This window comes from Herpailurus yagouaroundi, unplaced genomic scaffold (genome assembly GCF_014898765.1).
Source record: "Herpailurus yagouaroundi ecotype Mexico unplaced genomic scaffold, PumYag 77, whole genome shotgun sequence".
In the NCBI taxonomy this organism is placed as follows: Eukaryota; Metazoa; Chordata; class Mammalia; order Carnivora; family Felidae; genus Herpailurus; species Herpailurus yagouaroundi.
In genome coordinates, this window is record NW_024412388.1 from 13665282 (window position 1) to 13681559 (window position 16278).

Below are 16278 nucleotides of genomic sequence, written 5' to 3' on the forward strand. Positions count from 1 at the left end.
GACTTACTTAATCCTCACTAGAAGCCCGGGGGAGGGAGGGAGGTCCTACCATTGTCTCCGTTGTATAGACAAGGAAGCCAAAGCGCAGAGAGGTCGAGTGGACGGCCGGAGGTCACACAGCTAGTACAAGGAATTCAAAGCTGGGATTCAAACCCAGGCCTTTCTGGCTCCAAAGTCCACCAAAGGGTTAGTTCTGTTCGTCCCTAATTCTCTAGACCTCACTCGCTCTCTACCCTCGTAGTCAGTTCAGTACGAGGAGCCCTGGGGAATCCAGGGCCTACTTCGAGGGAAAACACCCGTCCGGGGTCACGCGGACGGCCGGGCAGTGTGGCAGGGCTGGGACCAGAGCCAAGGCTCCAGATCGGAGACCAGGGTTCCTCATGTGGCACCAGATACCTCATGGGGACACAAGGGACCATCACCCTTCGCACCTGGCCACGGCTCTCGTCTCTCTGAGCCTGTCTCTCTTCCTCCTTCTCCAGGGCTCCTCCCTCCTCCCTGCCTCCCCTGGGCCTTCGAGCACCCGCCGTATGTGTGTTCACACCTTTCCTGGGATGTCCAGCCCCGGAGCCACCTCCGCCGGGCTGTCCGCCCTGATCCTCTAGCCCCTGCATCTCCTCTGATGCAGAACATCTACCGACATCCGGTCACCTGCCACTTCGCGTGCGTGCACGTGTGCGTGAACTTGCTATTCTACCCATGATTCCTAAAGATGGAAAGGTATATTTATTTTTTCACAAAAACGTGCGGCCCCAAAGCCGTGCTGGTTGTTTAGCCGACAGACTTGCGTCAGTAAATTATAACCCTAATCTGCTCCTAATCTGCGACCTGCCCCGGCCCCTGTGGGGCGAGTCCTCTTACCTGCTGTACCCATTTTACAGATAAGGAAACTGAGACACCGAAGGGTTTCTTTCTCCCCCCTCCCCCCTCCCCCCCGCTTTCTGTTGATTCATTTGTTTTGTTTTCTAGAGTCCACGTATGAGTGAACTCGTATGGTGTTTGTCTTTCTCTGACTGATCTCACCTAGCACCCTGCCCGCGAGGACCGTCCGTGCCGTCACAAATGGCACGATCTCATCCTTTTTTAAGGCCGCGTCATACCCCGTCGTGCATGTATATGTATAGCCAGCACCTCGTCCTTACCCACTCGTCTGCTGATGGACACTGAGGTTGCTTCCCTGAAGGGTTTCTTGAATCCTTAAAGTGATGGAGACAGGAGAGGAGCCCGGGCTTGTCTGACTCCCGTTCATCTCCTGAAATGCTTTACTCGCTCACCCAAAACCACAGCAAAACCGCCATCATTTTCACCATCACATAGGCCACCAACCTCCAGGGTTAGCAGCTGCCATCATCAGCCCCACAGCCACTAACCCTCTGGCCACTAACCTCCCGGTCCTCACCTCCGCCACCGCCCCCAGCTGCATCATCGTTCTTCAGAGCCTGCTCAGAGATGTCAGCCCAAGTCAGAGGAGCAAGCCTGGGCCCTGGCCTGGGGGAGCGCCTGCCACCAGAGCCACCCCTCCCGCCCCAGGGTAGCCACCTCTATACACAGGGTGCCCCGGAAGGAAATTTTCCTGGCCAAAAAGGTCGGGCCTTTGTTTGAATGACTGCATTCGGTAAGCATTCATGCAATTCAATCTGCATTTATGGAGCGCCACTGTATGAGCCAAAGGGACACAGAAGCAAACAAAAGAGGAACAGGGCCCCCTCAAGTAAATCATTCTGAAAGGGACAGAGCACCAAAGAGGGGGGCGGGTTGTAAAATCCAGTGGAATGGAATAACCTAATTCAGTCTGGGAAATCCAAGGGAACTGCGTGGAGGAAGTCACGGTTAGGCTGAGACATGAATGTCAAGTGGGAGTGAGCTTAGGCAAAAAGGAGAGTATGTTGGGACTACCGGGCAGGAGTGCTTGGTGGCGGACACAGGATGTGCAAAGGCCCTGAGGTGGGAAAGGTACCTCGTCTTAGACGATCTGAAGGGAACATAAGGTCATGCTACAAGAGGACGGAGGGCAAGCTGGGAGCGCCCAGAAATCGAGGATGCCCTACCAACCTCGTGGAGAGTGGAGGGTGGATGGTGGTGCAGACAGGGGGTGCTTCTTTCTGACATTTGGAAAGAGAGCGCCCGGTCCAAGAAGAGAGGGGCCGGGCAACCCAGCGTGAGGCCCAGAGGAAGCAGCCGGAAGGGCCGACGGGGCTGAGGAAATGTTATGGATGGTGCTTAGCGATTATGCAGGGAGAATCAATTGCTCAGGCTGGTGCCTGCCTGGCACAGAGACACAAACACCGAAATGTCAGGCCTGTGATCTGAAAGCATCGCCCAGCAGCCGGCGAGGGAGGGCACAGCCCCACGGGTGCAGGCAGAGACGGGGAAATGAAAAGAAACCCCGGCACCCCCCAACAGGAACGGGGCATCCCAGATGGCGCTGGCGTGAAAGGGCCGGGCGGACGTGCTTTCCTGGGCTCTTGTGCACGCAGATAGCTCAGCTCCCAGAGACTCGGGCAGGGAGAGACGGAGGCCGGGCCAGAGACGCAAGATGCGCCTGCAGATACGTTTTAAACATGCAAATCGGGAGAAGGGAAGAGACTCGGAGAAACTGCCAACCGCCTACTCCCTGGGGCGCACTGGAGGGTGGAGAAGGAGGCCGCAGGGGAGGGCAGGTGGAGGGAGAGCCCGAGGGAGGCAGAGGGGGGCCTGCGGGCCCCTTCTTCACCCCAGCACCCCTGGCCACACCCCTGGCCCCCACCAAAGCCACCTCCCTGCAGAGCGCTCATGGTGCCCGCCTCCCAAAGCCAGCAGCCCGAAACCACACCTTCTGAGCACCTGCTCTGTGCCACGAACTTCCCCACATCCCGTGTGAATTTCTGGCTACACCTCCCCCAAGCGGGGGGCACCTGCAGTGGGAGAAACAGCAGTCGCACCCAGGCCATCCAGGTCACGAACTGAGAAGCCACCGCCAGAGCAACGCGAATGCTTACGAGCCCTGGCCACGGGCCTGGCACCCACGGGAGCCCTCTGCGGGCTCCCGCCATCTGGGGCTCTGAGAGGCGTCCCCCGTCCCCACTCTACAGGCAGGGAAACTGAGGCTCTCAGAGAAGGAACTTGGCCAAAGTCACCCTGCCGATAGGAGACGAGCTGGGAGTTGAGCTCCGTGCGGGGAGCTCTCACCTCCACAGCGGCCAAGGAAACATGCCAGGCATAGGAAAACTTTTGGCTCCGGGAAAGAGCCGGAAGTCCCAGGACGCAGGGCACGGAGGGGAAGGAAGAGACCAGGCGGAAGGCTTGCCCAGGACCGGAAGTGCTGTGTGCAGCTTCCCAGGCCCTGGCGGCTTTTCGCAGAGCCCCTGACTTTGGAAGTTTCTTCTTGCGTCCGGGTGTCCGAACTTTGCCTGCTTAGGCCTTCCTGTGGCTTCCCCGGTGACCTGGGAATAAAATCCCCAGAGCTTGGTGTGGCCTGGGAGGCCCTGCCCTGTCCACTGCTACCCCTACCCCTCAGCCCTCTTCAGGCACCTGCTGCTTCCCCTGCCCCCCCCCCCCCCCCCCCCTGGGGCTCGCTGCCCCCGGAGACACCCTCCCCGACCCAGCCACCCAGCCACTGGCACATTCCTCCCAGCCCTTACCCCAGTCTGACGGGTCTCATTCGTGCTTTCTCTGTCCTCTTTAGTGTCCCTCTCGTGTACAATGCAGGGAGCTCGTGCTGCCTGCTGTGCCTCCAGCATCTAGAACCAGGCCAGGCACATAGTAGGTGCTCAACAAACATTTGTCGACGCGTGGGGATGGGCAGCGCCCAGCCAAGTGTCCTGCATAAGGTCAGGGCCCTCAGCACACAGGGCAACTGAGGCTCCCAGAGGCTGTCCCACGGCTGAGGGCAGGGGCTCTGTGGTGGTCTTGCCAGAGCTGGGATTTTTCCACTGCCCCACGGGCCTGTTCCCAGCCCTACAGAACTGTCTCGTCCTCCTGGATCCGGGCCGGCGTCTCGGGGCCCCGCGTCCGCCCGCCTCCGCCCCCACTTTCCCAACACAGAGGCTGATCGATCCTTCCAGACTGTCTGTCCACACGCCCTCCGTTCCGCAAGCCCCATGTCCTTCCTTCTGCCACCCGTCCGTCCCCCCAGCCTGGAGGCCGCGACGCCCACGAGAGCACACGTGCGCCCAGATGCGTGCGTGGGCAGCCGTGGACACACACGTCCTCGCACACACCGTGAATAGCTGTGCCCAGAGGGACACAGTGCTGGGGCACACACACACACACACACACACACACGAGACGCCCTCTCACGTGTCCACATGCACGTACACGGACCCCAGACGCGAATGTCTACACACACACGTTTATCCACAGGACCCCACAGCCACCGCCCTCTGTTTAGGCCTTCTCTGCCTCATGCCCCACCCCCCCCAGCCTGGCACACCCTCGTGCCACGTCGGTTACGTGCAAACGCACGTGTGATCCGTGAACACAGCCGGGCTGGGCCCTTGTACCTCACAGATGAGGGTGAACAGCCTGAGTGTTCTCTGTGCGTCTCCATGGGCACGTGTCTACACAGCCACGCACCCCCCTCGGCTGGGTCTCCCCCCCGGGGCCTTCCCCCAGGGCAAGTGATGGGCCCCAGAAGGTGTGGCTCTGAAGACAGGGGACCCCAAGTGCTGCCAAGCCAGACTACCAGACCGCCAGCAGCCCCAGAGACCAGCGGCCAGCGGCCGTGGCTCCGGGCCCACCCCTTGCCCAGGACTGGGGTCAACAGCACCATCTGCTGTCGGCTTCTGGAACTATCCTCCAGAGGGCCTCTGCCTGGCCCTCCACTGGTCCTCCCGGAGGACCTGGGCCTGGGGGCGGGGGGGGGGGGGGGGTCAGGATCCTAAAAACAAGCTGGGTTTGAGGGGGCGCCCCAGCACCAAGGTCTAGAACAAGGCTCATCATCGGAACCTCTCAGGAAGGCTCGTACCCAAGTTGGGCCCTACTCTCCTTTTACGAATGGGGAAACTGAGGCCCCAAGTCAGGGGGTGACAAGAGGACTGGTTGTCCCGGAAGAAGGGAAATTTCACACATGGAGTGCTTTCTCAAATTTCTCTTTTTGTTTCACATCTGAGACTGGGCTCCAAAGACATCTCTGGGCGAGCCGTGTGGTGGCACTGACAGGCGGGGGGCAGGGGGCGGTGGGGGGGGGGAGCGACAGGAGGCCCACGGCGGCCTCACCCACACGGGTGCACACACACTTACCCTGTGAAAGGTGGGGGGCCCAGGCGGGGAACCGCAAAGGGACGAGGGATGCGAGGAAGGCCAGGCCAAAGTCCCATGTCGCGGGACTCCGGCCCAACGCAGGCGGGAACATGCTCCTCCCTTCTCCAGGTGGGGAGCCTGAGACCCAGGGCGAGGAGTGGTCCCCGAGGTCGCAGAAGCCGATGGCTGGCTAGCAATCGGTGCAGGTCCTCTGACTCCCAGCCCCGACCTCTTGCCTTCCACATGGGCGGCCCCCTCCTTCCCTCAGGTTCAGAATTACCCTTTCCGGGGGGTAGGGGTCTCCCTCCTGGACCAGAGGGCTCTGACGAATCTGATGGTGCAGGAAACCCGGGGACAAGGTGGCTTCAAACAGGTTCCCAAGCCCAGCCCCAGGCCAACCCATATCCTTGTCCCTGGCAACGTCTTATGAAGTCAAAAATATCATAGACTCTCAGGGGTTAAGGGATTCTTTTTTTTACGATTTTTTAAAATTTTATTTTTTAAAATTTACATCCAAATGAGTTAGCATCTAGTGCGACAATTTCAGGAGTAGATTCCTTTGTGCCTCTTCCCCACTCAGCCCATCCCCCCTCCCACACCCCCTCCAGGAACCCTCAGTTTGTTCTCCATATTTATGAGTCTCTTATGCTTTGTCCCCTTCCCTGTTTGTATATTCTTTTTGTTTCCCTTCCCTTATGTTCATCTGTTTTGTCTCTTAAAGTCCTCATATGAGTGAAGCCGTATGATTTTTGTCTTTCTCTTACTGACTAATTTCGCTTAGCATCATACCCTCCAGTTCCATCCACGTAGCTGCCAATGGCAAGATTTCATTCTTTTTGATTGCCGAGTAATACTCCATTGTGTGTGTGTGTGTGTGTGTGTGTGTATTCACACACACACACACACACACACACACATATATACCACATCTTTATCCATTCGTCCGTCGATGGACATTCGGGCTCTTTCGATACTTAGGCTATTGTCGATAGTGCTGCTATAAACATGGGGGTGCCTGTGTCCCTTTGAAACAGCACACCTGTATCCGGTGGATAAATACCTACTAGGGGTTAAGGGATTCCCAACAGCAGTGGTCAGATCACAGTAGCTGCTGGTTATTAGGGAGTGTGGGGCCATCTACCCGCAGGCGGATTCTTCTTATCCCACTTGCAGATGAGGACCGCGAGCCAAGTGGCTGTATCAGGACTCGCCGTTGGGACCCTGGCCCTAAGCCCAAGCCCCTCTCCCCAGCCCCCTCTGCCAGACACAGGCCAGGGCACGGTTGGCATCTTTGAATCCATTCAGCAGCGTTGGTGCCCCACTGCCACAGGGGTACACAAACACAGAAGTTCATTGGCAAGTGTTTATTAAGCACCTGCTGTGTGCCCAGCACAGTCCTAAGTGCTGAGGATACAGCAGAGAATTAAACAGACAAGGCTCCCTTCAACTGGGAGACAGACAGACAAGCTGAAAGGGCAAAAAACATGCCCTGCCGTGTTGTGATGGGGGCGGTGGAGAAAAGCAGAGCAGGGAGGCGGGATAGGGGGTGTGTAAGGGGTGCAGGGTGTGACCGTAAACAGGAGGAGGCTGAGGAAGGTGCAATTGAGGAGGGAATGTTTGAGCAGGGACCTGAAGGAGGTCCCGCCAGGTCCTCCAGGACCGGATGAGCCTTGCAGGTTGAGGAAATAGCATGTGCAAAGGCCCTGAGGTGGGCGGGGGGGGGGGGGTGGAGCACGTGTGGTGAGTGTGCTCGAGAAACAGCAAGGGGGCCAGTGTGGCTGGAGCAGAGAAAGCAGAGGGGAGAACAGGAGGTCAGAGGGGGATCAGGCAGTCTTGTGGGCCCCTCTCACGACTCTGGCTTCCACTCTGATGGATGGGGAGCCATTTTGAGCAGGGAAAGTGACAAGATCTAACAGAGGCTTCAAAGGGCACTTTGGACATTGTGTGGTTAACAGAGTACAGAGAGGGCACAGTCCGAAGCCGGGAGACTGGTGAGGGGCTGCCCAGAAATCTAGGTGTGACCTGAGGAGGGGGGGAGCCGGGCTGGAAGAGGTCGCATTTGTGACCTGTTCTGAAGGTAGTCACGTGCGCGATCATAGGTGAAGCCATGAGCGAACCCGCCCTCAGCTGTCTGGGGGCCAGTCACACCACCCCGCTCACGTTCTCCTGCGTGGTCCTCAGGTCGTCGAGCCGCACACAGGGCAGACGCCCAGCCGGGCAAGCTGACGACGAGCCCAGGCAGGGCCAGCAGGGGACCGCAGTGTGGACTTCCCGCCCCACTGCTGCCCCGGAGACAGTCTCGTGCCCCTGCGAGAAGCCGCTTAACCCCCAGCTCTTGTCCGGTCCCCTCATTATGCAGGTGGGGACACTGCAGCACGGAACCGCAAAGGGATTTGCCATGCGGGGAGTCGGAACCAGTCTCCCGGGACACGGTCTCCCGGCTCCGTGTCCCGTGCTCGCTCGCTCGCTCGCTCTCTCATGCTGCAAGCCCGAGGTCTGCCCCGCAGGACTGTGGTGACAGAGGTCAGGGGCTTGGTCAGGCCTGCCCACCCTTTTCCAAAGAAGGGGGCCGCGGTGGGGGCTGGGAAGGAGCACAGCTTCGTCCACCAGATTCATCCGCACACTATCCCATCCTTGGTGTGCTTCTTAACCACCCAGATCTGCGTAAGAGTGAAGTCTACACCCTGCTAGCATACGAAAAGACAAAACAGGTGATCTTGGCCCTTGGCCCCCAAAGCGGAGGCTCAGTGGAGCCGGAAAGAAAAGGATGGGGATTAACAGGCCCTTCGCCGCCCTTCCCGCCATCGTTGTCGAGAGGACCTAGGCTGGGTTGCACCGGGGAGCCCCCCGGGGCTGACGCTGAACCTGGACATGTAGCTGTAGAGAGCGAGAGGGCTGGGTGTCAGCCCCCAGGGCGGGCCACACGGCTCGACTGGCGGGAGGGGACGCGGATCTGGGAGGACTGGAGGGGCCTAGGGCTGGAACCGGCGAGCAGAGGCGGCAGACGGGGCCCCTCCAGGGCGGGCGTCAGGCTGACCACAAGGAGGGGGGACCGGGAGTCTGAGCAGCTAGAAAGCAGGTGACGGCGGTTTAGGGGGGGGAGAGAGAGGAGCAGCCCCACGGGAGCCTGCTCACGAGGCAAGGGCTCGGGGGAGGGGGGGGAGCGGCTCCCCGGCTGGGATTCGACGGGTAGGGGAGCCTACCCCAGGGGAGCGGATGCCCACCTTGCTCCACCGTGGCCTCCTGCTCCTCTCGCCACCGTGCTTCGCCACGACTAGTGACAGCCTCCCGGACAGCCCCCCCTGGGGCAGGCCGCTGCCGGCCCTCCGTACCCCCTTCTCCCTTCTTCCCTTAAGGGCACGCTCCCTCGTGCACGTGATGGGTGCCCACGAAGGTTGGGTTCCCAGGGAGCAGAGGCTGACATGGACACAGCAGTGGGCAGGTTTGCTGGGGACACCTGTCTTCAAGAAGGGGAAGAAGTTGGGGTGGGCCCAGGGAGAGGCTGGGCTGCGATGCGGGCACGACAAAGGTCTCGGCCGACCCCACGAGGCCCTCCCCACAGCTGTCCTGCATTGCGCCCGAGAAACTCGGCCTTGATGTTCCTTGGAATCCCTGCAGCATCCAATCCCAGGGGAGCAAGCCATTCTGGAAGCGTCTGAGAACAATGAGCCAGCAGCCCTCCCAGCGGCTGCAGAAAGAAGTCCTTCAGTCCTAAAGGGGGAGCCGGGGGGTGCGTTACCACGTCCAGCACAGATGCCCCCTACATACTATGTTCCCACCTTCCCTCGCAGCCCGGCGTGGCAGGGGGATTAAATTCTGGCCAATGGCACGTGAGGGGAAGTTACGCGTGCCACTTGCGGGTTGTGCCCGGTGTCCTGCCCTTCCGACTCTCCTGCCACCAGCTGGGATGCAGCTGTGAAGATGGGAGCCAGAGCAGCCACTTTGGGTCCAGAGTTGGATGCTCCATGCGGAGGGTAGCAGAGTTGCCCGCCGTTTCTCAACCGCACCCCTCCAGGTTGTTACCTGCGAGAGACTTCAGTTCTGTTGTGTTTAAGCATTTGGAGGCCCCTTTGTTACAGCTACCGTCCTTTACCCTGTTCGAGCAGCCACCACCTCCGTCACCGTCCTGACCGCAGTGTGACCAGCGTGTTACAAGGTTGCCATCAGGACGAGAGAAAACAGTGCACGTATGACAGGAGCAACGAGGTTTGCCCGCCTCCACACGGCCCCACCCTGTCGTCCACTGTCTCCTTGACGGTGACCGTTGTGGGGACCTTATTATGTCGCCTGTTGCCACAGCATCTCCATGAAGCCTACTCCATTGGCATCCCCGCCCTAGTGACTGGAAGGGTCGCTGCCGTTTTCACTTACAATCCTAGCTGGATCCATGACCGAACGGGGCCCCGGGACTCCCCTGAGCCTCAGCTCTCTCACCTGTCAAGTGGGGATAACGACAACCCCCCAGCAGGTGGCTGTGGGGACTAGACGGGAGGAAGCAGCACCTGCTCATGGGAAACACTCATAAATGGCCCCCACCGGCACCGTCCCGGTCGCCCTTTCCCTTCGCAAAACACCTTCATCCACCAGAAAGCCATGGGCCAGGAGAGGTGGGAGACCCAGCATCCCATGGCAAGCACCCAGTCCTTTGTGCCACATGACCCCCCCAGCAGGTCACCTCCCGAGGTCCCTCCCACTCTGAGCATCCCTGTGACTCCTGGCTGCCCCCGCCACAGCCACTGCCGGGAAGCCACCCGCCCGCCACCGAGCTCCCTCCTCAACGTCCGAGCTCGCGTGGGGAGCGCCGGGCCCCTCCTCGGTGCGGGGGGGCACAGGCTGAGCCGCATCCGCCCGGGCGCCTCAAAGCTCTTTGACACTTGTTAACGTCTTCCCGCTTCCGTGCAAGCGGGTCTGGTTCGCATTAGCACCCCAGGCCCCGCGGTGGTCGGACGCAGGGCTTGGGCTCCGTCCAGAAAGTGTCAGACTCCGCTGGGGTTCTTTTGACTACTTATCTAACGTGGAACATCGAGTGGTTTGATCTGCCAATTAGGCTCACCCAGAGCTGCTAACTGGAAGCAGATGGGCCGATACGTTATCGTTCGGAGACCGCACACTTCCCTCGTCCCGACAGAAGGGGAAGGCGGTGCCCTGCGCGTCTCCCCTGGCCCACCCTGGACACCCCTGCGGCGGCAGCGGGTCCGAGGGCCTCCCCCCGGGGGGTCCCGGATGGGAGGCTTGGCCCGGGGGAGTCGGCCTCGTCTCCCCTTCCCCGAGAGCTGGAGGAGGCTGTCGAAGCTGGATAGGCAGTGAGCCGGGGTGAGAACCCACCCACGTGGCCCCAGAGTCCCAGGGCGTCTACAAGCTGCTGCCGATTCCCTCCATCTAGGGCTCCCGGGCCGGCCCCGGGAGCCCTTTATGCAGCAGCTCGACACCCGCCACTGGGCTGGGCCCAGGCTGCACAGAGGCAGGGGTGCTGTGAATGAAACGGTCCCTCTGGGGTCCCCTCCGACTCCTAGGTGGCCCCAAACCCACCCACAGACAGCTTCTCCGACCAGTCCCACCCAAACCAGGATCCCTCCCCTCACTCCAGGGCCAGCCTGTCCCCAAGGAGCGTTGATGCCCCAACTCCACGGCACCACCGGTCCGGGACATCATCCTCACTCACCTGCTGGCTGACACCCCAAGGGCCTCCCGCCTCCTCCCTCAGACCCACGCACCTGTCTCCCTTCCGAAAGCTCTCCGAGTGTCTCTCTTAGGACAAAGGCCAAGTTCCTGATAAAGATCGTAGCTAAGCCTTGGCAGTTGCTCTGTCCTAGGCATCCTGTAAGTGTTCGCGCGGGACGGCACACGTACGTCCCTGGGGGGTGGGTGCTGTGACCTTCGCCCCATTCTATGGAGGACACAGAACTGCAGCCTGGGGCGGGGAGGGGCGTAAGTGAACATCCCCAGAGTCAAGCAGCGGGACGCCTCTTTCCCTCCTCTGTCCTTGTCTCCCCCCCGCCCTCTCTCCTTCTCTCTCTCCCTCTAGACCTCTTCCTCCTCCCCCCCCTCCCTTTCTCTCCCTTCATCTCCCCCTTTGGGGGTCCTGAGTCCTGCACCACAACATGAGCTGCCTGGACGCAGGGACCGTCCTCTCGGGCCATCCCCGATCCCCGGTGCTGGGGGCGCCTGACCCTCATAGGGCTCACTATTGTTAGTGAATGAATGCCAACTTCCCACGCCCTTCCCTTGCTCAGGGACCTGAACGGCTCACCCTGACCGTGACCTTCCACCCCTAGAGACCTGCGCCTGGTTCTCCCGGCTTCTAGCCACATGATCCGTTTGTAATCCTGCCTCATCCATTGACTCAGCCACTCAGCCGGTATTTGTTGAGAGCCTGCTCTGTGCCAGGCACTTTTCTAGGTGCTTGGGCTGATGCATCAGTGAACAAAGCAGACAAAGCTCCCTGCCCTCACGGGGCTGACGGTTTATTGTGGGATAAAAGCAACACTCAAGCCAAAGAGGTAAAATGTATGGGGTGTGTCAGTGGTACGTGTGAAGGCGAAAAGCTAAGCAGGAAGGAAAAATAAACGAGGAAACGAAGGAACCAGCCAGGTGACAAGCTGAGGAAGAGCATTTCAAGAAGAGGGAACAGCCAGTGCAAAGGCCCTGGGGCACACACGTGGCACGTTTGGGGATGGAGAGGAAGCCCAGTGTGGCTGCAGGAGGCGTCGAGGGTGGGGCGTCCACAGCAAGGTAGGAGGGGTGGTGGGGAGCCCTGGGGGGGTCTCACGCCGGCATAAGGACCACGGCTCTTCATTGGAGAGAGAGAGGGAGCCCCGGGACTGAGCAGAGGAGGGATAGGAAGTGACCTACTGCAGTGGGCAGGGCAGAAGCAGGGAGAGCAGCTGGGAGGCTGTCGCTGGAACCCAAGTTCACCCCAGGTTTGGGATCTATTCAGTGTTGCTGACAGATCGGATGCAGGGTGAGAGAGAGGAGTCAGGGGTGACAAGATCGGGGACGTCGTCAGTGATCCTACTGCCAACCTGTCCTTGCCTGTGAGGCCAAAGTCCAGCTTTCTGCCTTCCCTCTGTCACCCTCTCCACACCCCTGCAGCCCAGCCGCCATGGAAGGTAGCCCACTCAGCCCGGCCTGGCCCCAGGGCCCCAGACCACACCCAGGTCCCACCAGGTCCCAGCAGGTGGGGGCCAGCCCCTGCAAACTCCCCCCCCCCCCACCTGCGTTTCACTGCCCAGGCAACAAATGCCCAGCGCCTCGAGCAGCCAATGCATTGGAGGTGGCTCCACAGGCGACAGGAAGGCCACACAGAGACTGGCCTGCCTCTGACTCAAGGGCTCACAGACCGGAAAGGCAGCAGCCTGTCACAGGCCGGGACCAGGGAGGGTGAAACTCAAGCAGCTCTGGACGGTGCAAAGGACTCCTCTGCCCCAAGGCAGGGAAGCCTTCCCCAGGGACTGAAGTGTCTCAACTGGGCCTCAAGGGATGAATGCAGGGACAAGAGAGAAGGGACAGCTTGAGCACAGATGCGAAGCCAGGCCTGTGTTTGGGGAATCGCCGGGATCCCACGGGAGCCGCTGGGGGGTGAGGCTGGAGAGGCGAGCAGGAGCCAGATTCTGAAGCACAAAGCACCTGCCTCTTCCACGAAGGAGGCCAGGCCTTGGGGAGCCACAGAAGGGGTCTGAGCCGCAGAGGCCTGCGACCGAGACTGGGTCAAGGGGGCGTCGCTCAGCTGGACTGGTATGGGAAGGGTGTCAGGCTTCCAAGAGGGGGAAGCTTGAGAGGTGCCCTAAGAGGTCGGAGAGAGTGTGTCCAAAGGAGAGGACGAGGCTGGGATTCAAAATCCGGTCCCCAGAGCAACGGACAAACCTCGAGACAAAAAAGGGATGATCTGAGATCACAATAGCCGGACCCCACCCCCAATTCTCCAAGTCCCAGCTCCCCGACCTGTAAGCTGGTTGACCCCGAGCAAGTTAATCAGCCTCTCTGAGCTTCGGTTTCCTCTTGGGTAAGACACAGATGTGTTGGGCTGCAAGTGAGAGAAAACCCAACTCAACTCGCGGGAGGTTTCGGAGGAAGGGCCGCCTCCAAGTAAGATCCATGGGCTCAAACGGTTCCAAGGACCCAGGTTTTCCATCTTTGCACTTGGCCTTCTGCAAAGTCCAGCTTTCCTCTAAGGCTCACTTGCCCTGTGGTCCCACAAGCGTTGCCCCGAGCTGCTGTGTCTCAGCCTTGCCGGTTTCTACAGGAAGAACCTTTGTCCCAGGAAAAATCCCGGGAGTCCCTCTGCCTGGACCAACCTTCGGCCAAGGTCACCTGACTCCATTCCCTGGAGCCAGGACAGAGTCAGCTCCCCTAGAACAGCAGAGATCTCTCCTAGGAGCATGGGGGCTTCAGGGGGTCACTGGTACCCATGGGGCAGTCATTGTGGGGATTAGAGATCCCACGTGTGGCACCCTCCTCAAGAGGCCACTATTCATTTTTTTTTTAATAAAAAAAAAATTTTTTTAATGGTTATCTTTATTTTTGAGACATAGAGAGACAGAGCAGGAGCAGGGGAGGGGCAGAGAGAGAAGGAGACACAGAATCGGAAGCAGGCTCCAGGCTCCGAGATGTCAACATAGAGCCCGACGTGGGGCTCGAACTCACAAACCACGAGATCATGACCTGAGCTGAAGTCAGAAGCTCAACCGACTGAGCCACCCAGGAGCCACCCCCCCACCCTTTTAAAAATTTTTTTAGTGTTATTTATTTTTGAGAGACAGAGACATGGCACGAGTGGGGGAAGGGCAGAAAGAGAGGGAGACCCAGAATCCGAAGCAAGCTCCAGGCTCTGAGCTGTCAGCACAGAGCCCAACGCGGGGCTCGAACTCACAGACGGTGAGATCATGATCTGAGCTGAAGCCAGACGCTCAGCCAGTTGAGCCACTCAGGCACCCCTAGAGGCCACTATTCTTTTTGTCATTGGGTATAAAAGACCATCGTGAGCAAGAAAAATGAGATTTAATGTGCCGTCCCCAAAGATGAAACGGATGTCCGTAAACGGAAATCCCAAGGGTCGGGTGTGAGTCAATCTAAGAAACATTTCTAACAGCTGGCGTTGTCTTCCATGGGCCTCCCGTCACTGGAGGGGAACAAGAGAGGACCAACATCTCAGCTCAGGGCAGCTGTAGGGGGAGGTGTGGAGCGGATGCCTCCGAGGGCAGCGGGGTTCCAGGATTCCCTCTCTAATGGGGGTCCATGAGGCAGAAGCAGGAAAAGGAGGTCATTATCTCTTAAAAAAAAAAAAAAAAAGTTGTAAACCAAGGCGTCAGAAGCATGCAAGGAAAGAGAATTAAGAGCTTAAAACTCCCTGAGCTTGGCAATCTGGTCCCGAGGGTGAGGGGGATGGGACATGGGCACCTCGAGGAACAGACGGGGCACAGAGCTGCTCCCTGGAAGCTGGGGACTGGGCGGGGTCTCCCCTGGGAGGCAAGAGCAGGGGACAGGGAAGGGGTGCAAATCGTTCTCCCCTGGGGGCTTCCCGGGCAGTCTCCAGCTGTCGGGGCCAGGCCAGCGCTCAGGACCGTAGGAATAAGACCAGAAGCAAGGGGTGGCCAGGAGCCCCTCAGGGGACCCCGGAGGGAGCGAGCCAGCGTGCGCACGGGTGCCGGAAGTGGGTACCAGGTGGGCAAGGTCAGGGTCCGCACCGTCTAGCTCTGGCTCTCTTTCCAAGCCCGCTTATTACACCGGCCACCCCAGCCACGCGCTCCTACTCGGGCCGCCCCCCGGGTCTCCTTGCACCCACCTTAGCTCCTGCCGCCCCCACCTTCTGTCTTCACACTGAGACTTCCTGCCCCCGCCCCAAGCACTTCTCCGCCCTTGGTTGCTCTTTCCAAACGCCAGCCTCCCCCCGCCCACCGCCCCAGAGTCCTTCCCAAGGGGAGAGACTGTGCCCTTCCCGCCATGACCGGGTTCCCCGTAGCAGCTCCCCGGGCGAGGCATCTGGGCCCGGCTGTGAGGGGCTGGGGAAGCTCCCCCCACCCGTAAAACAAGGACAGGATAGTGGATAATGCAGTAAAGCCTTCGGGGAGGGTAATTCGTGTTAGCTGCCTCCTCATCGATGGTGAGCGCAGGTGTTTATCTTATATTTCTTTTATTTATTTGTTTATTTTATTTTAGAGACAGAGCAGGGGGAGGGGCAGAGAGAGAGAGAGAGAGAGAAAGAGAATCTTTTAAGTTTTTTGTTTTTTTTAATCTCCTTAATGTTTATTCATTTTCAAGAGACAGAGTGCAAGCAGGGGAGGGGCAGAGAGAGAGGGAGACACAGAATCCAAAGCAGGCTCCAGGCTCCGAGCTGTCAGCACAGAGCCCGATGCAGGGCTCGAACTCATGAACTGTGAGATCATGACCTGAGCCGAAGTCGGATGCTCAACTGACTGAGCCACCCGGGCGCCCCGAGAGAAAGAGAATCTTCAGCAGGCCCCACGCTCAGCCCAATGCGGGGATCCAACCCACGATCCTCGGATCATGACCCGAGCTGAAATCAACAGTCGGACTCTCAGCCGACGAGCCACCCAGGCGCCCCTGTCCTGTATTTCTAGATGCCTCTCAGGGTCCAGCACGCAAGGCCACGGGACATGAATGGGATTCATGATGCAGTGGCCTGAGGGAACAGTGGTGGAGGAGAAGGGGGGACGAGCAACGTGACAGTCCGGTCGATATTCATGGAGCACCTGCGTGGGCCGGCTCTGGAAAGATGCTCAGGAAAGGGGAACGGGGACCGTCCCTGCCATTGCTGTTATGGAGAAGCAGCTCCCAAAATACGGAGGCTGTTTTCCCAAACTCCAGGTGATTCAAAGCGAGATCCCATCACCCGCCACCTTGAAGCACGAAAGACGGAAACTCAGGACCAGAGGGAGTCCTGCCTTCCCTGCCGCACATGAAGCTTCCGGAAAGTTGCTCCTGCCAGGGCCGGTGTTGGGCCAATCTAGAAATCACTCCCAGGGGAGTCCTGACACAGTCACGAGGTCACGCCAGTAACTGATTCCTGAGCCCGTCACTCAGCCTCTCCAGGCTGCAGCT